The sequence below is a fragment of the Antechinus flavipes genome, chromosome 2 (assembly GCF_016432865.1).
Source record: "Antechinus flavipes isolate AdamAnt ecotype Samford, QLD, Australia chromosome 2, AdamAnt_v2, whole genome shotgun sequence".
Classification (NCBI taxonomy): Eukaryota; Metazoa; Chordata; class Mammalia; order Dasyuromorphia; family Dasyuridae; genus Antechinus; species Antechinus flavipes.
This window is the reverse complement of record NC_067399.1, coordinates 590677656-590700585: the sequence shown is the minus strand read 5'-3', so window position 1 is coordinate 590700585 and position 22930 is coordinate 590677656. Positions and strand designations below refer to the sequence as shown.

The window sequence follows — 22930 nt, the reverse complement described above, 5'->3', positions numbered from 1 at the left end:
GAAGTCTAGTATTCCCTATGCTTATGCTGTCATAATTTGAACACTATCTATTATCTTACTAAAGTAATGAACAGCATGAACTTAGCAGTTAGCAGTAACTCTCTTTCCTCAGAGGGGTTTGATTTTGATAGGCAAATGTATGTTATCCCAAGTGACAGTATGAAGCATGAGACTTTGACTACTAGAGTTGGAACTCCTTCCAGCCTGGAGGGGGATGGGAATAGATACTAGTGTTTGCCCCAGAAATCTTGCCACCAGGCCAGGCCAAGAAGAGGTAAAGAAGACACCATCTGCTGCATCATTAAATTATAACAAGCCTTGATATTCATTCCAGAAGCTTTGGACTTATTTGTTCTTCCTGGTGGAAGGGCAATTGTGATTGGCCCAACTAGAGAGAGTTATCATATCTTATCTTTGGCTGGTTATTATTTGATTAAAAGAGCTTCCTCCTCCTGCTCAGTTTCAAAACAGAGCGCTGGTTGGGGCATTTGTGCCTGCTGAGCTTGCCGTCATCAAAGAGACTTTTTCGGAGGTTATTGGAGTACATTATAAGTCCCTGAACCACTGACCATCAGCCTGGCTCCACAAGTAAGCATCCAGAAGAGCAAGGTTCCTGTTTTTAGGCTTTCCTTGGCCAGTGGTGGTCTCTCCAGAGCTGTGGGCTTGCTAATTGTGACTTAACTAGTTGCAAAAAACCTGCAAACACCTTCAGCATCTGAGCAGCCAGGTAACTTTTCTATATTGTTCTATTTCTTGAGTTGTCAAGAGTATGCATGAAGGAAACTCCTGTTGGGCTCAAAGGGGTGGAGGCAGCACTTTTAGATACTAGCATCTGAATGTCAGAAAAACAGAAGATAAAAATGGAGATGTTAGATTTAGAAGAGCTTAGAAATACTTCTGGCCATCCAGATCCTTTTTTGGATTCTGAAAAAGACAATGGCAAAGTCAGTGTGCTTTCTTGTATGTTATTTACCTTGGGAAAGACAACTAAATAAATAAGCTATGGCCAATTTAAGCTCTAAAGGTCTGCTTTACCATTCTCTTGGTTAGCAAACTTTCCTATAGCCAAAGATTCTTAACCTGGTCTATGAATTTGGCTTTTTAAGAAAAGATTTGGAGGATTATGTAATTGACTTCCTTCATAATCCTATGCATATTATTATTATTATTATTATTGCATTTAAAAATATATTCTGAGGATTCTTAGGCCTCAGCCATCTGCTGGAAGGGCCTGTACCATAAATAAGGGTGAGAACCCTTGCTTTAAGCTTACTGATTTTGTATACATTCCTTCCTGGTGTTTTCTTTTCACGGCTGCATCTCTGAAGGGGGAAAAAGATATTACTTCTTAAAGCTAAATTTAATTCTTTGTACTTTACCTATCTATTAATATATGAGGGATGCAAATGTGACTGTTTGTGCTTTTTACTTATTAAAACATAACCTGGAGATGCTTTGGGAAAAGTTCTCAGTTCTGAATTTTCTTTCTAAATTCTGCTTTTCTATTTCACTCGGAGATTGTATTTTATTTGAAATGTGTTTCTTTTTATTTCTACCATTTTCTAAGCTTCAGATTTTAAGTGGGTGAGGAAATTGGCCAGAAATCTGTGTTAGAGGCTTTTCTCTGTGATGAAAGCTGGAATTCTTGTAGGTGACCTGATAACTGTAACTATGCAAAGGAAGGATGAAGGGGGAGAGTTTGCATTTTTAAAAGATGCTTGGGGGGAAATAAATATTACAATATAAAGGGAAAAAAAGTAGGGTTTTTATGAGCATCATATGAAGTGATGCTTTCAACAAATTCTTTATTCTCTGAGAGTTATAAAGCAATCATTCAAATCACTATTTTTTTACTTACATTTTCTGACTGTCTTATGTTTTCTTTTACCTTGATGTCTTTTCCTGAGTTCCTATTTGCCCTTATTTGAGCTCTAACTAGGTTAAAGAACTTGGGCCATTGACCCAGAGTACTGAAATAGAGGGCAAAAGGATTTTATGAATTGCAAGTCCTGTATTCATTATGCATATGCTGTTATGACTTGAATACTTCCTATGTCCTCACTAAATTGATATTTACTTGCCAAGATAAACTTTCCCCATTGGTTTTAAGTTTGATAGGCAAGGACCTGTTGTCCCAAGTGACAATATAAAGAATTAGGTTTGGGGGAACAGGGTGACTCTAGTTCCCTGATAGATTGGTTTTAGTGTAAGAAATAGGCCATAGTTCTGGTGGCTGAAGCGATGCTGTTCCTTAAGACCAAATACAATCCTGGAGAGAGGGGCAGCACAGATTAACACAAGTGATGGGTGGTAGTTCTATCCCTTGAATAACTTTCCACATAAGGATATGGAGTCTTTAAAGTGACTTAATTTGAGGTGATTCAGTTCTCCCAGAGGCAGTATACATCTGTGGATCTCATTTCCTCAGAAAAGAAGGGATTTTTCAGGGGCATCTCACCATATTTTCTCCCCTGGGCAAAGAGGGATTCAGGCTGCTAAGTTGCGGTGCTTCTTTTTCTCCCATTAAGTTAGAGAAAAATCAGATCTGGAACAATTCTTTAGACTATGATGTATTCTTTTTTCCTTCCTCTATTGCATTGGCTTGAGGCCCCAGAATGCTAGCTATGATTCTGGCAAAAATATATCTTCTGAGCCATTTTTCTTTAGGGAATGTTTTTTAGGTAAAATGATTATTCTTTCTGATAGGAAATGGGACAATGCTACTAATAAGCCTCCTTTGCTGATGAAACTCTCAAGATTATTAAGACTAGCAAGTCCCATTTGAAATAATATTTGTTGTTATTAAACAGATGTTTCAGCAGCAGAAATGACACAGACATTACATTTTAATGATTTTTGGAAGCATAAGCTTCCAGAACACATAGGGATTAGGTTTATATAGAACTTTAGAGTTGGATATGACTTCTTTTCTATAACTTCTGCCCTTTGATTTTTAGTCTTGCTTCTGTTACCAACCACAAGCTCTCTCTGATAATCAACAAACTTCTATTAAAGTACTATATGCAAATGATAATGCAGATTATGGAAATACAATGACAAAAACAGTTCCTACCCTAAGGAAGGCTGCATTCTATCAGGGGAGATAACTTGTGTACACATAAATGTGTATGAAATACATACAAAGTAATTTTTTTGGGGAAGTCTATAATATTTGAAGGGGGAAGGAAAAGGAAGGGGAGACTTCATGTTCAAAAGTGATACTTGAATAGTTTTTGATTTTTTTTGTCCTTAAAAATATTTATTTATTTATTTTAAATTGTATTTTATTTTTTTCAAATACATGCAAAGATAATTTTAAAAAGGCACCTTCACAAAACCTTGTGTTTCAAATTTTTCTCCCTCTGTCCCCTTTCCCCCTCTCTAAGACAGTAAGCAATCAGATATAGGTTAATGTGTGCAATTCTTCTAAATATATTTCCATATTTGTCATGCTGAGCAAATAAAAGAAAATCAGATCAAAAGGGGAAAAAAATGAGAAAGGGGAAAAAACCAAGCAGACAGACAATAACATAAAAAAGTTAAAAATATTATACTTTGATCTACATTTAGTCTTTATACTAAATAGTTCTTTATAGTTCTTTCTCTGAATGTGGTGAATGGCACTTTCCATCACAAATCTTTTAGAAATGCCTTGAATTGCTTCATTGTTGAAAAGAGTCAAGTCCATCACAATTGATCATCACATAATTTTGTTGTTATGGTATGTAATGTTCTCTTAGTTCTGCATTAGTTTTAGAATTAGTTCATAAGTCTTTTCAGAAATCAGCCTGCTTATTATTTCTTATAGAACAACAACATTCCATTATATTCATATAACATTACTTATTTAGCCATTCCCCAACTGAGGAGCATCCATACAATTTCCAGTTCCTTGTCACTACAAAAGGGGCTGCTACAAACAATTTTGCGCATATGGGTTTTTTTCCCTCTTTTATCATCTCCTTAGGATACAAACCCAACAGAAATAATGTTGGCTCAAAGGGTATGCATATATTTGAATACTTTAAAATGAAACAAGAGGCAGAGAGGTAATGGGAGTCCATTCTAGGAAAGGGATGCCTGTTGACTTTCACTGTTAATTATGGTACCAGTGACCCATTCTTCTATTTACATCTAGGAGAAAAAAGGGGTATTAATATTGCTCTCACTCCATTCCTAACTTGGATTTTTGTGTGGTTGGGTTGTTTTGGACTTTTGTTTGTTTGGATCCATTTTTTTTTTTTTATTATAGCTTTTTATTTACAAGTTATATGCATGGGTAATTTTACAGCATTGACAATTGCCAAACCTTTTGTTCCAATTTTTCACGTCCTTCTCTCCCCCCCCCTTCCCCTCCCTCCCCCCTCCCCCCAGCCTTCCCCAGATAGCAGGTTGACCAATACATGCTAAATATGTTAAAGTATAAATTAAATACAATATAAGTATACATGTCCAAACAGTTATTTTGTTGCACAAGAAGAATCGGACTTTGAAATAGTGTACAATTAGTCTGTGAAGGAAATAAAAAATGCAGGAGGACAAAATATAGGGATAGGGAATTCTATGTAATGGTTCACAGTCATCTCCCAGAGTTCTTTCACTGGGTGTAGCTGGTTCAATTCATTACTGCTCTATTGGAACTGATTTGGTTCATCTCATTGCTGAAGAGGGCCACGTCCATCAGAATTGATCATCATATAGTATTGCTGTTGAAGTATATAATGATCTCCTGGTCCTGCTCATTTGTAAGTCTCTCCAGGCCTTTCTGATGGATCCATGTTTTTATGGGTAAAGATAATTCTGAAGGAGATAATATCCCACTATTCATGTAAACCAGCCACTTTTCTGTAATTCATTATCTTAGAAAATTGCCCAGGACACTGAATAACTAAGTGAATTGCCCATAATCACACAGACATTAAGAACAAATAGTTCTTTCTAATCCCAAGACTTGCATATACATATGCTAAATTGTACCAGAATCCAGCTCCTGGCTGTAATTGGTCAACAAACATTTATTAAGCATTTACTATGTCTTAGACATAGTATGGACAGAAATATAAAAGTAGGATTGTTGCTGCTCTGAAGGAGCTTACAAAATAAATGTAGTACATAATGATTGGGATAAGAGGTACTTAATAATTGGAAGAATCAGAAAAGGTTTCTTGAAGGAATTGGTGTTTGACTTGATACTTGAATGAAGTTAGGGTTTAAGAGATAGAGATAAGTAGGGAGGAGTAATCTCTTTATGCAAGGGCATGGAGAAGAAAGTTTGAAGGAAGTGCTTGAGGACCAGCTATGAGGCCATCTTGGTTGAAGATTAGCTAGAATAAAGAGTCAGAATTTGAAGACTTTTATTAAGTCTACTGAGGAGTTTCTATGTGATTCTAAGACAATGGGGGAGTTAAAGCTTCTTGAACAGAGGTGCTCTTTAGTCATAATTTGGTAGTTATATGGCAGCTCCAGTAACATTAGATGCAAAAATACTTTTACAAATACCTTTTTGACCAATTTCATTGTTTAGTTTGCTCATTTCTGCTCAGTCAAAATGCATTGTCAACTGTTTTCTCCCTCTTTATCCTTTTCCCCTAGTGCAATCATTTGTTTGATCTCAGGTGTGACCTTAGGGCTAATCAGGTGTGATTAGCTCTTATATCTTAGCAGGAAGAATATAAGAAGCTCCTGTTTGAGCCAGTTTTTGACTCAGTATCTAATGTACCTCCCAGCATTCTGATTGCCTCACTGGATTTTCTGCTTGTTTCAGATTCCTGCCTTACTGCTGCCTTGATGCTTTGTATGACTGCTGCTTGTATGATTCCTTCAGCCCTCATCTTGTCTGCTTGAATTCCTGAAATAAGCACTGTGACCTCTGCCAACCATGAGCCCCTACCATTACTTGGGTTTCTAAGTCTAATATCCCACCAAGAGCTACTCCTGTCTTCTCAATGCACAGACCTGATGCAACTTTAACCTCCATAACTCTCTGAGCTTACAGTTTACATTAATACATTAGTACTATAGTACTAGTACATAGTAGTACATTAGTCCTGTCAGAGACAGGACCTGAGAACAGTTGAGCTAGAACGGTCCTTTCGAGATTGCAAATCCAACCCCTTTGTTCTATAGACAAGGAAAGTGAGACCCTGAAAGTTATTATATCATGCCCAAAGCTACTGAGAACTGTAGGCATACCCTAGATTATAGAACTCAGATTCACAACCCCAAATTGGTGCTTTTTCCACTCTTCTCAGTGGCTTCAGTAGAAAATGGGAAATTGTGCGCAGTAAAAGACTGACTTCAGGTGCCCCTCTGCAAAATTATCAGTTTAATTTTTTACCCCCTCCAGTTTCTAACAGGGTCTTTTCTTCCCTGTAATGTCTTTTCTCTCTACTTCCTTTTCCTATCCAGTTAGTCCCCAGTGTCTTTACATAGCCCAGGGGTTCAAAAGAAAATTCACAGGAAAGTATTAATGTCTGAAAATGATGGAATGTAGTGTTCTCTCCTCAAAATGATATGTGCTTTAAAAAAAATGATGTTCATTTAAACCAAAGAATTGAAACTCTCACATTAAAATGTTAAGAATTGTGGCAGATGATAGGGGAGATAATTTCAGGCAATAAGAGGGAATAAAGTGAGTGTTTTCCCAAGATACCTTGAGAGGTTATGAGGCTGTCTGCCTATTTAGAAAGTAGACTTGCTCCTGGACACCAACAGATATTGATATCTGCCTTGAAACAGCCTTTATAATCATCACTACTGCCTAAAGATTATTTGAAATAGATGCACAGCCACATTCTGTTCACCAGATGTAGAACCTAACCTTATTCACTTTGCCCTAAGTGACTCATTTATTTCATACCAACTCCAATATATGGTGGTCTATCTTTACTTTCCTGGCTACATTTAATTTTCCTTTTGTGAACTGTCAGGGGAAGGCCCTGAAACAATTCATCTAAAGGAAAACAAAGTATTTAGCATTTTTAAAAGACATTTTGAAAGTTATTACTCTTCATGAGATAAGCCCATGTCCTAAAATTTGAAATTTGTAAGTTACATTGAAAGAAAGATTGGTAAAGGACCTGCTTGCAATATTATAAAGTAGAAAAAAAATTGGTATTTGATTTCATCCTCCTTCCCTCCCTTGCCTGGACCATTTCTTCCTTCCTGATTCTCATCTGACCTCAACTCTCCCAAGGGAAACTCTTGCTCTTAGCTGGCTTTCAACTAATTCCTAGGGCTATACTAGCTAATTTTTGTTATTATTAATCATCACCTCACATTTATATAGCATTTTAAAGTTTGCAAATACTTTCCTCACAACAACCCTGAGAAGTAGGTACTATAAGTATTACACCTATTTTAGAATTAAGGAAACTGAGATTCAGGAAAGTTGTGACTTGCTTATATTCAGTCAATTAGAACATATACTGAATCTCAGCTTTCTGCTCTCTAATAGTCTTTTGATTCTATATACTACATCATCTCTGTAGGAGCAAACTGACAATAGCTGAAGGTATGATGACTTCCAGATAATTTAATGTACTTTCAGAAGGAACTCTTAGAAACCAGACTGATTTTTATACTCAAGGGGATAAAGATTATGAGTGGGAAAAAGGCAGGAGGAGTGGTTAGTTTAAAACCAAACTAAACCACTCCCACCATCACCACCACTGCCACCACCATCTCGATTTGCAGCCAGGGAACCCATATTCCCATCATTTCGATTGTGACGTTATTAGCTAAATGACTTTAGATAAGCCATGTCACTTCTCTGAGTTTGTTTTCCTATTAATAAATTAAGGAATTTAGATTACATAATTTCTAATCACACAATACTCTAACATTGTATAATTTAAATAAAATACAGAATGCCATAGTAAGTAGAATAGATAGTTGGGGAAGAGTAAGCTTAGTCCTTCCCAGTCATCCCATGTAAATGTTTGGAAAATCTTTCTTTGTTAACTCAGGAATAATGAAATTCAATTTTGTGAATTAAGTAGGGAGAACACTGGGTCTAGAGTCAGAGAGCTTGAATTCATACCTTAATCTCTGATGTGTACTATATGTGTGATCTTGGATAAGTCCTTTAACTCTCAGACTTCTATTTTTTAATTTGCAAAATAAGAGGGGTGAACAAGCTTGCCTCTGTGATCCCTTCCAACTCTAAGTTTATGATCTGAATTATGTCAGGATATAAGAAATGAAGTGAAGAAAGAAATGGCAAACTGCTTCCATGTCTTTGCCAAGAAAACCCCAAATCGAGTCACCAAGAGTTGGACATAACTCAATAGACTCAACAACAAAATAAGAAATAATAGGCTAAAGGAAATCTTTTCTAAATACAAAGTTAAATTCCAAGGTGAATTATTTCCACAAGGGTCATAATGGGAAAGTGAAATCTTATTTAAAATAGAAATCTCAACCATATCTTATCTATCCCTCAGGAACTGTTTTACCTTGAGATGAAGTATAGAACCCAGTCTGCCAGCCTTCAGAGTCAGCCTTGGAAGCAAATGGTCTTAGTTTTCACACTGAGTCCCTTCTAATTAAAATCCTCCATCATTGTTCTGATGCTGCCGGAGCAACACTCCCCATCCCCCTCCCCTAAGTCAGCAGGCAGACATAATTTTCCCCCTCTGCTGGGACTGCTTGCTTCCAGAACTTTGAATTTGCCATGAACTAGTCCTTTTGCAATGAAGTATAGTGGTTATTGAAGTTCTGTTTCCATATAATTTAATCCATAGCCCTACTTAGAGATAAAGATTGCCCCAAATAAGATGAATTTGAAAGAAAACAGCAACCATTTTCTCATAAAGCAGCAGTTTTTCAGATGAAAAGAATTCCTGGCTCCTCTGGTATGTGGGATGGGACTTTAATTAATCGGGGGTGGGTGTGAGGAGTTGAAGGGCATACCTATAAAGTTTTGCTGGATTTTTGGAATGAATACCAAGAAAGAAGGCACACAAAGATGACAGAGAAAAGTCTATGGATATTAGTGCCTCAAAGCAAAAGACCTGTATGAAGCAGAAAGAGAATTACAAGTTCAGGGAGCTAGACCTTAGAGATCATAATATTCCTACCATTAATTAATTAATTAATTATTATTATTTTTGTAAATGAAGAAGAGGAACTTGAGAAGGGGATCATTGAAGTGATTTTGCCTAAAGGTCACACAGTTAATAAGTATATATGGGGACTCTTCTTATCAATGGCTTCTATGGGGCAAAGACTATTAATGGAATCTTTGGTTCAAAGAGCACAGACATTTTCATCACTTTATTTGCATAGTTTACTCTTTTATAATCTGTTGAATCATTAGCTCTTTTGACTCTGTTGACAATAAGAAAATGCTTTTTAGTCTCAAAGTGCTCACCCTGTATTCTTGAGTTACACATGGACAGAAACAGGTCCTTAAAATCCCCACCCGGTTGACCAAAATCAGGAATGGTAGCTCTAAGAATAGTATTCACATGGCATGGTTTGCTGTTGAGTCATTTTTCAGGCATGACTGATTCTTTGGGACCCCATTTGAGAGTTTTTGTTTTGTGTTGTTGTTGTTGTTTTTTGGCAAAGATACTGGAGTGGTTTTCCATTTCCTTTTTTAGCTCTTTTTTTTTTTTTTTTTTTTACAAATGAGGAAACTGAGGCAAACAGGATTAAGTGACTTTTCCACAGACACATACTTAATCAGTGTATGAACCCAGATTTGAACTCAAGAAGAGTAGTCTTCCTGGCTCCTTGTCCAACACTATCTGCTGTACTACCTAACTGCTCCACATGAGATGGTACCTATAATTAATTCAACCTTGCTATGCCAAGATCATAGATTTGATGTTGAATAGGATCTTTACTTCTTATGTCTTAAGTATGTCACATTTTTGTCAAAGGATCATGGGTTTAGAACTGAAAATTACCTTAGACCCATCTAGTTCAATTCATTTATTTTATAGATGAAGACATTGAAACTCAGAACTTAGCAATTAGTGATCTTGAGATCATATAAGTAGCAAGCTATATAGGTAGGATTTATATAGGAACACTCTGGTTCCAAATCCATTGTTTTTTTTTCTTTATGTCAGTCTTTCTCAGCAGCACCATTTTTTTTCCTGCAGATTCCTTCATTAGCTGTGATTTTCCTACACAGTAATGAGGAATAATGAGAATCTCATGCATGCGTCCATTCAACTCACTAGTTAAATGACAAGCATTTGGCAGTCTTAGGAAGCAAATCATAGTTAATTTATTTTTACTCATGTTTCTTTGAATTTCTTCACCTTTATCTTTTAGAGGATAGCAGATCACCACCAAAATTCTCCCCCCAAACCAAGATTCAGTGAATTGATCTTTATCAAAAGACTTATTGGCAGTCCCAATAAAAGCTTCATCTTTCAAACTTGTTGAGTTGTCTGGGATTATTCATATCAAATTTGTGTAAGGTCCTGGAAAAACAATTTTAAAAGGTCTCTGTCCACTTACATTTTGTTGGAATTATTATCTGCTTTACCTTAGAGACTGTTTGGTGCAATCACATTTTTTCAGATGGGGAGCATTTCTAATAGAAAGATCATCAGTTTTAGAATCAGAAAACTGAGTTCAAATCCTGTTTCTCTTACAAGCAATTTTGTGGGTCGTCTGATCTCTCTGCTTCCTTAGTTTCCTTCTCTTTAAAGTGATATGGGGTGTGTGGGGGGGGAGGGGGGAAGGAAGGGGAGGAAGAGGCAATTAGGTAGTGGGGTAGATAGAGCACCAGCTTGGGAGCTAGGGGGACCTGAGTTCAAATCTAACTTCAGATACTTACTAGCCTTGTGACTCCAGGCAAATCATTTAATCCTTGTTACTTAAAAAAAAGTACTGGATTAGATTAGAAGATTTTTAGGGTCCCTTCCAGTGCTAATATTCTATTGTTTGAAATAATTCAATAAGCTAAAGACTTTTTAATTTTAGGTCATCAATTTCTCCAAGAGATCATAAGACCAAGGCTAATTGAGATCCCAAATTGGGAACAATTATCCTGCCATTCTTCAGCTCACAGCTGAGTGAGCCATTTCAGAGTAGGTTAGGGTCTTCTCCCTCTTCCAGATGCAAGCTAGAAGATCTCCCTTCCTAGAAGAAATCAGTTCCTTGATTGAGAGAGGAGTCATTTTGCTAGGGCTGGACAGTTCAAAACCAGGAAGTTTCATAGCCTCTCAAAAAGGGCTTTCTTTCCATTCATGAAATCTATGATGAATTCATGAAAATCTAGAAGGTCATCTATTGCAGGATGTAGAAACAACTAAAATAAAAGCCACCCATACCTGTTCCCTTATTAGTTCCACTGTGTTTTATAGTCCATAATATAATTTTGATAGATAAAAGTCATTCTTGGGTTAGCTCAAGTCACCAATTCTATTTATAACTAGCCTATAATATGTGATGAACAATTTAGACATTTAAATCATTGTGGCTTTTAAAATGGTACTTCCTCCATGACAGAACTGATTTTGCTCAAGAACCCTAGATGCTCCTGGGATTATATAGTAGAATTAGAGAAGAGAATTGACAGAGGTGACTAAATTTATCATATGTATCCAATTCATTTATTCACATTCATTCATAAAACATCTACTATATACTAATCACTGTTATATTACTTAAAAGAATAGATGGGGGAATTCCTGTAATCAAGTAAATAAGCAGTCAGATCCTGTATTGTAGCCTTTCAGAAGTAAAGATTCAGAATTGGAAGGGACATTGAAAGCCATCTAGGCCTACTCAGACATGAACCAGAATTACCTATCTTCCATATACAACATCCCCAACAAATGGTCTCTTAGCATTTTCTTAAACACCTCTAAAAAGGGGAGCACTCACAAGTACAAGGGCAGTTAGTTAGTACAGAGAATGGGGTACCAGACTTGGAGTCAGGAAGATCTAAATTTCAAGCTAGTCTCAGAACTTATTAGTTGTGTGACTCTTAACAAATCATTTACCTTCTGTTTACCTGAAGATAATAATAATGCCTATCTTTCAGAGTTGTTAAAAGGAAAAAAAAGAGATAACATTTGTAAAGCATTTATCACAGTTACTGACATATTGTTAGAACTAAATAAATATTAGCTATAATTTGAATTATATTATTATTATTATTACTTCCTGAATCAGCTCATTCTTCTTTTGCTCATAGTTCAAAATACATCACACCTCTAGGTAAATGAAGTAAAGAGTTTTACATAGAAGGTGACACAATTCAATTAGCTAGAGACAGAGATAGATAAAAATAAATAAATATCTATATAATCTTCTATACTACACACACACACATATATAGATAGATATATAACCTGTTATATATCTCTATTATATATAAAGTAGCTATTGAAGTTTTCTTTACATGAAAGTTTCTATTATAATATTTGTGAAACAGACTTAAATCTGGAATGGATATTACTATATGTCCAAGAAAATATTTGATAAATAGACTTTCAGCTCCTTGAGGGAAGTAACCATGTCCCCTACAAAGCCTTATGCATAGAAGATGCTTTATAAATATTTGTAGATGATGATGACATAGTATATATACAGATTTGGGAAAGAACAATTTCCTGGCACATAGATATATTCCTATGATAATGCTTATTAATTTTTCATCTTTTCAATTTCTCATTGAATTATTCAAAGGAAATGAATTCTTTTTTTTTTAAATGAAGTAAGTTTTGCAGACTCAACAGTTCTGTTCTGACTTACTAGTAGAATCTGTACTGTTGAAGGAGAGCTTCTATAATATGGTAGCCAGGAAAAACTTCCTAATTGCTATTATCTCTCTGTAAGCATCTAGTTCTCTTTCTGTTTTTGTAATGATTCTGTTTCTTATTCTTGGAATTTTATTGGGACTTAAAGGAAGGTAGGTAGGTGAGTAGCCGAAACAGAGGAAAGAGAATATGTGGAGCAGCCAGAGAAAATGCTTGCAACTGAGAGATAGAGTCTTGTTTGTGGAATATAGTATCATAGCATTAGAGCTGGAGGGAAAAATAGAGGCCATCTAATCCTAGTCCATCACTTTATAAATGAAGAATAAACCTTATGAGACCTCTGACATAATTTTATAAAATAATATTTTATTTTTCCCACAATTACATGTTGAAATAATTTTTAAACATTAAAAAAAAATTAGTGTCAAATTCTATCTCCTCCTTCTTTCCTCCGATGTGCAATCATGTAAAACATTTCTATATTAGTTATTTTGTACAAGACTCAAATAAAAAAGAGAATAAAAGAAAATGAAAAGTAGGATGCTTTTATCTCTATTCAGGCAGTATCAGTCTTTTCTCTAGATGCAGATAGATGTTTCATCATTAGTCTTTTGGGATTGTCTTGAATCATTGTATTGCTGGGAATAGCTAAGTCATTCACAATTCTTCATGGTACTATATTGCTGTTACTATAATGTTGTCCTGGTTCTGTTTACTTTGCTATGCATCAGTTCATTAACTTTTTTCCAGATGAAATCATCCTGCTTGTCATTTTTTTATAGCACAATATTATTCCATTATAATCATATGCCAGAACTGGGTAGGTAAGGATATGATATCCTATGTGGACAGAGGGAGGTGGGAAGACCTTCCAGATTTCTGCCAAAACAGAAAAGATTGCCATTTATATTCACTCTGAATAAATCTAAACAATAACCAACTGGGATTTGGATTGAGACCTAACAATGACAGAGTGATTTGGGTTTAAGGTATAGTAAGAGAGACAGAGAGGGGAGCAGGGAGGGAGGAAGGGAGAAAGAGAGGGAGGGAGCGAAAGAAAGAAAAATCAATGTATAAATCAACTATTGAATTTAGTTGGGTCTTTAGCGGGGCAGCTATACTCAAAGAGGTTGTTGTTTGTCCTTCATTCTTGAAGAGGACTATGACATCAGGGAGATGATAGCATAACATGCAAGTGAGTTAGATTGAAGAGAGGAAATGTTGTGTGACGTCACCAGCCTCACTTTGTCCTCCAAAGTCATTTGGGTCCAATGGCAAGATCACGATGACTACAGATGACTCTGGTTGCAGTAAGAAACTTTGACCTTTTAAAGCTAAATAGGTCTGAGTTTTACTGAGGCAATGCCCATTCAGTGATTAAGACTAGGTAAACTTCAAGGCAAAGAATAGCCTCTTTCTTCCAATCCCCCCCAAAATCCAATTTTTGTCCTAGGTTATATAGCTGGAATATTTTTGATAAGACTACTTGTTTCAAATTCTTTGGTGGAATTCCATTATACGCCATGATCTTAGAATTATAAAATGTTAGAATTTTAAGTATCCTTAGAACCCAAGACTCAGAGAAATGGTAAGTTATTCAATTTATCACTGGCAGAGTTATATGATTAGAATCCAGACTTCCTCACTTGTAATATTCTCTTTAAAATATATTGTTCTCTGTTGAGGTTTTCTTGAGATCTCTGAGAGCAGCCTTCCTTTCAGTTCAGTAATCACCACAGCCAGGGATTAAAATCCAAATCCTTTATTTTTTCCTTCAAAGTCTGATCTCCTTCACTTGGGGCTCAGCTAGTTTTCTTAGAGGCCCATCTCTCTCCTTGGTTCTGAGAGGTTGAGCTCCTGTCTCCTACTTTGTCCTCTGAATCTCTCTGAATCCAAAGATTTGTACTTCAGCCTCCAGCCACAACAAAGGTGGAAGATGGAATGAATCTGTCTCTGCCTCTGAGAACTTCTAGTGCACTTGTCTTTTTTAGCCCTGAGAGCTTCTAACTTATATTCTCCACACTGAGTATACACCAATCATTATATCACACTGGAAATCAATGCTAAACTAGATTTAACCATTGTCTCAATTCCATTTAGCACCTTGTTTCAAGTTCTGGCCCATAACATCTCCTTGTAGGATTAAATTAATCATATTGAACCATGCTAAATTAGATAACTATTGTCTCTATCAATTCCACTGACTGAGTACCTTGTAAAAGAATCCTTTGTTGCAAGTTCAGAGTTCTGGCCCATAACACTCACTCAGCTTTGTTCTTCCCCCACCCCACATTAACTATAAGTTATTCCCTACCTTTTAAAAGTAGTTTTTATGGGGGGGAGGGAAAAGTAAGAAAAATACATATAAGAGAAGAATCATGAGGACTATAACAACCCATAGAAACCAACAAATCCTAAAACTTATACAGATAAGGAAATTGGGACCCAGACAGGGTAAATGACTTGCCTGAAGGTCATAAAGCTTTTTATATAAGTCAAAACCACAAGCTAAACCTAGTTCTAATGATAAATTCAGTGTTTTTTCCACTAAAAGCCATGAGATAGAATCTTTCTTTTAGAGAATGGTGAAAGACATTTGAATATTCTTGCTAATACTTCTGAGTTTTTTGTGTTACTAGAGAATGGGAAATTTCTAATCCTCATTCTTACTAATTGGAGCAGAAAGAGTAGATTAACTATTTTATCTCCTCATAATAGCTGTGGCTCATACATCTATGCTCAAAAACTATGTCAGGTCCCCAATTGCACCAGAGCAGTGCCAACCAGATTGCTTCTGTCTAGCAGAGCATGATAGAAATCCCATCTTTGTTTGAGGTCCTCTCCCTGCCCATTACTCACTAGGAGTCCAATCCCTGCATCACCCTAGAGAGGGGGAATGGATATTTTTCTTAAATGCTGAAATTCCATCTCCTAACCATTTGAATTGCTGAATTGCTGAGTGCAAATTCAGATTAATCCACTTACTCTAAGAGGCTGCATAAGGTTTTTTGTACCAGATTAGACCAGTAATTAAATCTTACTTTTTAGACTACAGCCAGTAATTCAGATTCTCATCTCATATCCTTAATTTAAAAAAAAGTGAAGTCTTTCAGTTAGAGGTTTGATATGGGTTGGGAGGTAATTAAATACATCCCTTCCTCTGATGTTGGTTCTTTGAGGCTCCCTTAAATACTGAAATCTTGAAACAAAATCCTTCAACTGTTGGCTCTATCATAGGCATGTGGAAAGGTAGAATGATATAGTTGGAAAGGACTTTGGAAGTCATTTATTCTCCATCACATTATAGAAAAGGAAGCTAGAAAAGGAAACTAAGACAAGATGGGACTTGATCAGAATCAAATAGTTCATGTGAAAATTAGGCTTAGAATTAAACTCTCCTGACTATTATTCCTATATCTGTTTTTTTTCCCCCTCTACTGAATTAGTAGATTAGTACCTAAGAGAGTAATCTGTCTAGAGATCCTCTAGCACAGAGGAACTTTAATTTGTGTCATGAACCTTTTTGGTAGTTCACTGAGGGGATATAAACCTCTCTAAAATATGTTATTAAAATTTATAATAGGAGAAAATGCTAAATTTCAGAGATTATTGAAAATAAAAATGCAATTTTTTCCCATCCAACTTTTTGAATCTCCTCTGGAATCCCTTGGACATCTATCGACTCAAGATTCAGAGTCCAACTATAGCACAGAGTTAATAATAGAGGAAATTCAATTTCTTTAATTAAACTCTCCTACAATGTCTAAAGAATCATTGTAAGTAAAGGCCAAGAATATAAGTAAGCAGTTATTCACAATTCCTTGCAAAAACCACATTTCCCTTTCATGTCTCCTTTTTTATCTAACCAAGCCAGGTCTATAAGTAACCATTTATAATAGTCCTTTGAATTGTCTAGCTGACATATAGAACAAGTCCTTTGCATATAATGGGTATCTAGGAAATGATTAGGCTTAATTAACAGTGAAGTGTACAGATTGGTTCTTGATGATCAACTTAAGATTTCTCTTTTCCTGAAAGTTAGAGACATACTCATTAAAGTTGAATAAAAGATTTGAGAATTCTGCTAAGGTTTAGACACTTATTAACCCATTCATTTATCATCTATGATGAGTATTTGATTAATGTAGGCTTCAGCTGTACCAATCAATCAATATTTATTAAACACCTATGATGTGCTAGTTACTGTGCTAAGCATTGGAGGGAAGCAAATAAAAAAAAAAAAAAAGAAATATAGTGCCTAGAGTCAAGAAGTTTACAACCTAATGGGGGTAGACAATACATAAAAGGAACTTTTGGGAGAAATGGAATAGTGAAGCGAACAGAGGCAGGGACAAGATGGGAAGGTAAAAGTAGTCCCAAATATTGTAGTCAGGTGAGAAACAAGATGTTTTGAGGTATATATGTTCCCTCCTTTTGTGGAAATTTGGGATATTTTGGTTCCATCCTCTAATCAGAGATATAGAAGAAGTGATGAAGTACAATTTCAGGACTAATAATGAGGTTTTCCCAAAAATGACCTTCCTGGCATATGGTGGAAAAGTCAGAGAAATTCCAAAGTGATGAAACTATTTTCAGTGCCCACTTTGAACTGGGCCTATAAAGAAAGGAGGAAAACCTCAGAAGCAGACTCAGAAGTGTTACACAAAATTAACTGTGAGGTAGGTAGTTCAAGTGATTGAATATAAATCCATCCTCACTGCTTAGCATCCATTTTACATGTAAATAAGGAGGTGATAGTCTACTTGTACTCTGCCCTGGTCAGGCCACATACAGAGTAAAGTATGCTAATCTGAGTGCCAATTTAGACTCCTTTACTAACAATTTGAGTAGTCCCATGGGACTGTTGTTAGTAAAGGAGTCTAAACTGGAGATTTACCATCTACCTGGAGAAATAGGCTCTTCAAGTATTTCTTTTTACTGGAAGTCTTCAAGCAATGGTGGATGACCCCTTTTCTGGCATATTATACTTGAGATTTTTTCAGGTCTTTTCAGGTCTGGATTAGACTAAATGGATACTGAAGTTCCTTAAAATTCTCAAATTTTATGTGTCTAAATCTCTGATTTTAGAGGACACCCAAATGTTCTCTGACCAATTAGGTTATTTGCCTATGTTGACACATGTTATTGTTTGTTCTTCAGTCTCAAAGACACCATGGTATCAGCGAGCTGATTCAATGACAAGCAAGTGAATTGTATTTACATGAGGGAGGGCTGTGCAAGGTCACTTGCCTCACCTTCCTCTCCAGATCCATCTGGGTTCAGTGGTCAGATATAGATCAGAACTACTGGAGAAGGTCCTGGATGAAATGGGAGACCTTGGCCTTTTTTACACCAAGGTCTTCAACAGGTCTCAGTTTGACTGAGGTCCCACCCATTCAATGATTAAGGCTGAGAAGCAATTGAGGCAAAGAATCTCCTTTTTCATCTAGTCCAAAAAAAATCTAAATAAAAATTAATTAATTAATTAACCTGGGAGGAGAAGATACTTAGGGTTTCTGGCCAAAGCAGAAATGATTACTATTTACTTTCAATCTGAACCCCAAGGACCAAATAGGGCTTGGCTTAGAATCTACTGGTTGTCAATTAGAATGAGATTGGTTTTTTGTGTGTGACTAGTAGATGTTAGAACTCAGATATTTTGACCCTCAATCTTCTGTCCTTTCTCCAGTACACCATAGTTCAATGCCAACTTATAAGTAGAAAACTTAAGTGGGCATTAGACGATACCTAAGATTCTAGGAGTGAAGATGGGTTTACATGATTTAGCCATACTCTTTCATCACTTCCACTTGTGCAATGGGAAAATTAGTACTTTGAGTTGAATCTGTGGCCAGGGAGGAAGGCTCAACATTTCGGCAAACTGTTTGATACAGGAATTGAGTCAGTGACCTTGATCTCATTAAATTATCTGTGCTATGTGGATTTTCAACCTTTCTCCTTGATGTTTGGTATCAGCTACTGTCAGAAATTGGAGATGAGTAGGTGGCCCAGGAATTTTTTGCCAGAGGGCAGCTCTTGTGTTATGTCCCATTCAACTGTCTGCTGGGATTTGATGCAAACACATCACCTCAGCTTTTCTTTATGCAGACCCTTGAATCATCTGAAAGATATTTGAACAAGTGCAATATCTCTTTGAAATATTACCTTATCTGCCATCTCCAATGTGAACTAACACTGTGCTAGCATAGCACTTAGCAGAAAATCAGGTATTGTAATCTTATAACAGCTCAGGAGAGCTAATAAATTTCCAGCAACCTAAGCCCACCAGATAATAGTTTTAATCCTAGTTTCACTCAGAATTCACAGCTCAATTCTCTTCATTAGCATTGCTTTTATACTTGGGAGCCATTGAACAGGTGTGAAGAATCCACTGATAGAGGTTGCCTAAGCAGGTTTTAAAAGCAGAATTTCCATGAGATCTGCTTTCAGAGGGGAATAAAAGTATTATCTTTACTTTAAAGGGACTTTCTACTTTACCTTTTGGATGATAGGGGGTGAGGATAGGTGAAAGATGCTGTCCTGTATAGTCGCTTTAGCATTCTTTCATTTTATTAAAATTGAGCCAAATGTGATCTGCATCCCTCCAGGAAATCTTTCCTGCCTCTTCAGCCCAGACTCAGTACTCTTTTTTTCTAAATCACCAAAATACTTCATTTTTGTACCAATTATTTGGTAGTTTATATAACTTACCATTTTAAAAAAATGTTTTATTGGTGTTTATTTTTACTTGCCATTTCTCAATATAGTCTTTTCCAATGAATCCCCTTTTTGTTACAAAGAAAATCAGGTAAACAAAAATCCTTCCAATGGAAATCTCTTTTGACATTATAGCAACATTCTGTCCCTATCACTGTAATGCCGGAGAAACTGAGGCAGGAGAGAGATTAGAGAGTTTTTAATATTTTATTAATGGGAGAGTATAATTGATGGGACAGGACTCTCATCTCAAATTATCCAGTCAGACAGAGATAAAGATATACTGGGACCAAGGAATCCATGTTGATCCCAGGGCTGGAGGAGATTGTCATCTCAAAGAATCCAGTGTCCAGCATACAGCCACCAGCGCCAGCCTCCAGCAATGAATGGAGGAACCCCAACTTCTTAAATACCTTTTTATTAAACAAAGGAAGGGGTGAGAAGCACGGGAAAACTTCTGTAAGGATGGGGGAGGCCATAAATCCTAAAAAACCCAGAGACAGGATGTCTGAATACACAGAAATAAAGATATCAGTGAGGTATTTTGGAATATTTTAGAGGGATATTGTAAATTCTTGAGGACAGAAAAGAGTCACAAGGTCTACTTGTCTTAATGGTCCAGAGGGGGGTTTACAACTAAGGGGATTGAGACAAGGAAAACTAGTGCAAGGAAACTGAGTCAGGACAATTAAAGAGAACTGTGGCATAACATCACTTCCCTACCTTTCTGTTTTTCATTACCCATTCTTCAGACTACTTTTCAAGTTCTGACTCCAACACTAGCTATGTGGTCCTAAGGATGTCAGTTTTTTAACAGCAATATCAAACACCTTAAAATACTAGTTATATATAGAAGGGAGGGGAAAGGATGTACACACTTTAAATAAAATATGATCCTTTCCCGCATAGATCATGAGGTTTAGAAGGGGATGCAATACAGACATAGCAAACTGAAATATACCATGTTTAATAACTGCATTTGAGAGTTGCAAAATAGAATGCTATGTAATGTCTTAGAGGGAAGATCATTACCAACTGGGAGGAACAAAGAAGGTATTTGGGTTGAGTTTTAAAATATGACCTGGAATTCAATAGCTGAAAAGGATGTAACAGAGCATCTTGTCTCCAAAATTAAACAAACAAATAAACAATCAAACCCCAAACAAATAGTCTGAGCTAAAGCAAAGAGAGAGGTGAGGCAGTTAAATTTTGGAGGACACAAAGAACTTCAGTTTTCCTAGATCCTACTGTAATGTCTGCATTAGCTCTCTGGAGGACCTCAGGATCAGCTTGAGTCCTTGGTCTTAGTGGAGGAGTGAAGAAGGCAGGAGGGCCACCATGAGGCTGGTCAAAGATGGAATCCTGGAGCCTGAAGTCTTCTCTATGTCTGTGGCTGAGAGAGTCTTCTGTGTCTGATGCTCCCTTAAATAACTCAGTACAATTACATCACTACAACCTACTGAGCATGCACAACTATTATATCACCATAGAGAACCATTATCTCACATTAAGTAGGTGCTTAACTCTAAGCACCATGCTGACCTAGATTCAAATACACCTTTTCAGAGTTCCGGCCCACTACACCATACTGTGTGGGAAGGGAAATAATATGAAATAAGAAAGGAAGGATAGTCCCAGATTAAGGAGAGCCTTGAATGCTGGCATTTTTTTTTTTTAATTAAAGCTTTTTATTTTCAAAATATATACGTGGATAATTTTTCTACATTGACCCTTGCAAAACCTTGTGTTTCAATTCCCACCCCTGTAATGTTCTGTTTCAGTTTTCTTGGGGTCTCTGGGCAGCCTTCTTTTCAGTTCAGTAATCACCACAGGGGTAGCCAGGGGTTAAAGTCCAAATTTTTTATTATCTCTTTCAAAGTCTTGTCTCCTTTCCTGGGGCCCAGTTAGCTTTCTTGGAGGCCTTATCTCTTCTCTTGATTCTGAGAACTTGAGCTCCTGTCTCTCTTCTCTGGCTTCTGAATCTCCCTAAATCCAAAGGTTTATGCTTCAGCCTCCAGCCACCACAAAGATGGGACAATGGAATGAATCTGTCTCAGCCTCCAAGAGCTTCTAATGTATGTATTTTCTCTGCCCTGAGAGCTTCCCCTCTGTGACTCTTAGGCCCTGCTTCCACATTGAGTATACACCAATCATTATATCACTAGAAAACCATTATTTGTTGTAGGATTAAATCAATGCTAAATTAGATTTAATCATTTTCTCCTCAATTCCACTTAATACCTTGTTTCAAGTTCTGGACCATAACACTCCCCATTCCCTCCATCCCCTCCCCTAGATGACAAGTAATCCAATATATGTTAAACACGGTAATATATATGTTAAATCCAACATATTCATACATATTTATATAATTATCTTGCTGCACAAGAAAAATCATATCAAAAAGAAAAAAAATGAGAAAGAAAATAAAATGCAAGCAATCAACCACAAAAAGAGTAAAAATGCTATGTTGTGATCTGCACTCAGTTTCCACAGTCCTCTCTCTGGTTGTAGATGGTTCTCTTCATCACAAGATGATTGGAATTGGTCTGAATTATCTCTTTGTTGAAAAGAGCCATGTTCATCAGAATTGATTATTGAATAATCTTGTTATGTCCAATGATCTCCCGCTTTTGCTCATTTCACTTAGCATCAGTTCATGTAAGTCTCTCCAGGCCTCTCCCATTTCCCAACTTATGGGTATCCCCTTAGTTTCTAGTTTCTTGCCACTACAAAAAGGGCTGTCACAAATATTTTTGCATATGTGGGTCCCTTTCCCTTCTTTAAGATTTCTTTGGGATATAATCTCAGTAGAAACACTGCTGGATCAAAGGGTATACACATTTTGATAGCCCTTTGGCTATAGTTCCAAATTGCTTTCCAGAATGGTTGGATCAGTTCACAACTCCACCAACAATGTATTAGTGTCCCAGTTTTCCCACATCTTCTCCAACATTCATCATTATCTTTTCCTGTTATCTTAGCCAATCTGAGAGGTGTGTAATGGTACCTCAGAGTTGTCTTAATTTGTATTTCTCTGATCAAGAGTGATTTAGAGCACCTTTTCATATGACTAGAATTGGTTTTAATTTCTTCATCTGAAAATTGTCTGTTCATATCCTTTGGTCATTTATCAATTGAGGAATGGCTTGAATTCTTATTAATTTAAGTCAATTCTCTATGTATTTTAGAAATGAGGCCTTTACCAAAATCTTTGAATGTAAAAAATGTTTTCCCAACTTATTGCTTCCCTTCTAATCTTTCCTGCATTAGTTTTGTTTGTTCAAAAGCTTTTTAACTTAATATAATCAAAATTATCTGTTGTGTTCACTAACAATTTACAGTTCTTCTTTGGCCACAAATCCCTTCCTTCTCCACACATCTGAGAGGTAAACTGTTCTTTGTTCTTCTAATTTGCTTATAATATCACTCTTTATGTCTAAATCATGAACCCATTTTGAGCTTATCTTGAGCTTATATGGTGT

At 36.4% G+C, this 22930-nt stretch overlaps 1 protein-coding gene across 1 annotated transcript in view; it reads left to right on the top strand.

The window, feature by feature from the left end:
• The first annotated feature begins 489 nt into the window (after positions 1-489).
• GPAM (glycerol-3-phosphate acyltransferase, mitochondrial) overlaps positions 490-22930 on the top strand; it is a 72271-nt gene continuing 49830 nt past the window's right edge. Inside the window, exon 1 of the mRNA XM_051981408.1 lies at positions 490-727. The gene's annotated coding sequence lies outside the window, so the exon portion shown is untranslated. The remainder of the gene's footprint in view (positions 728-22930) is intronic.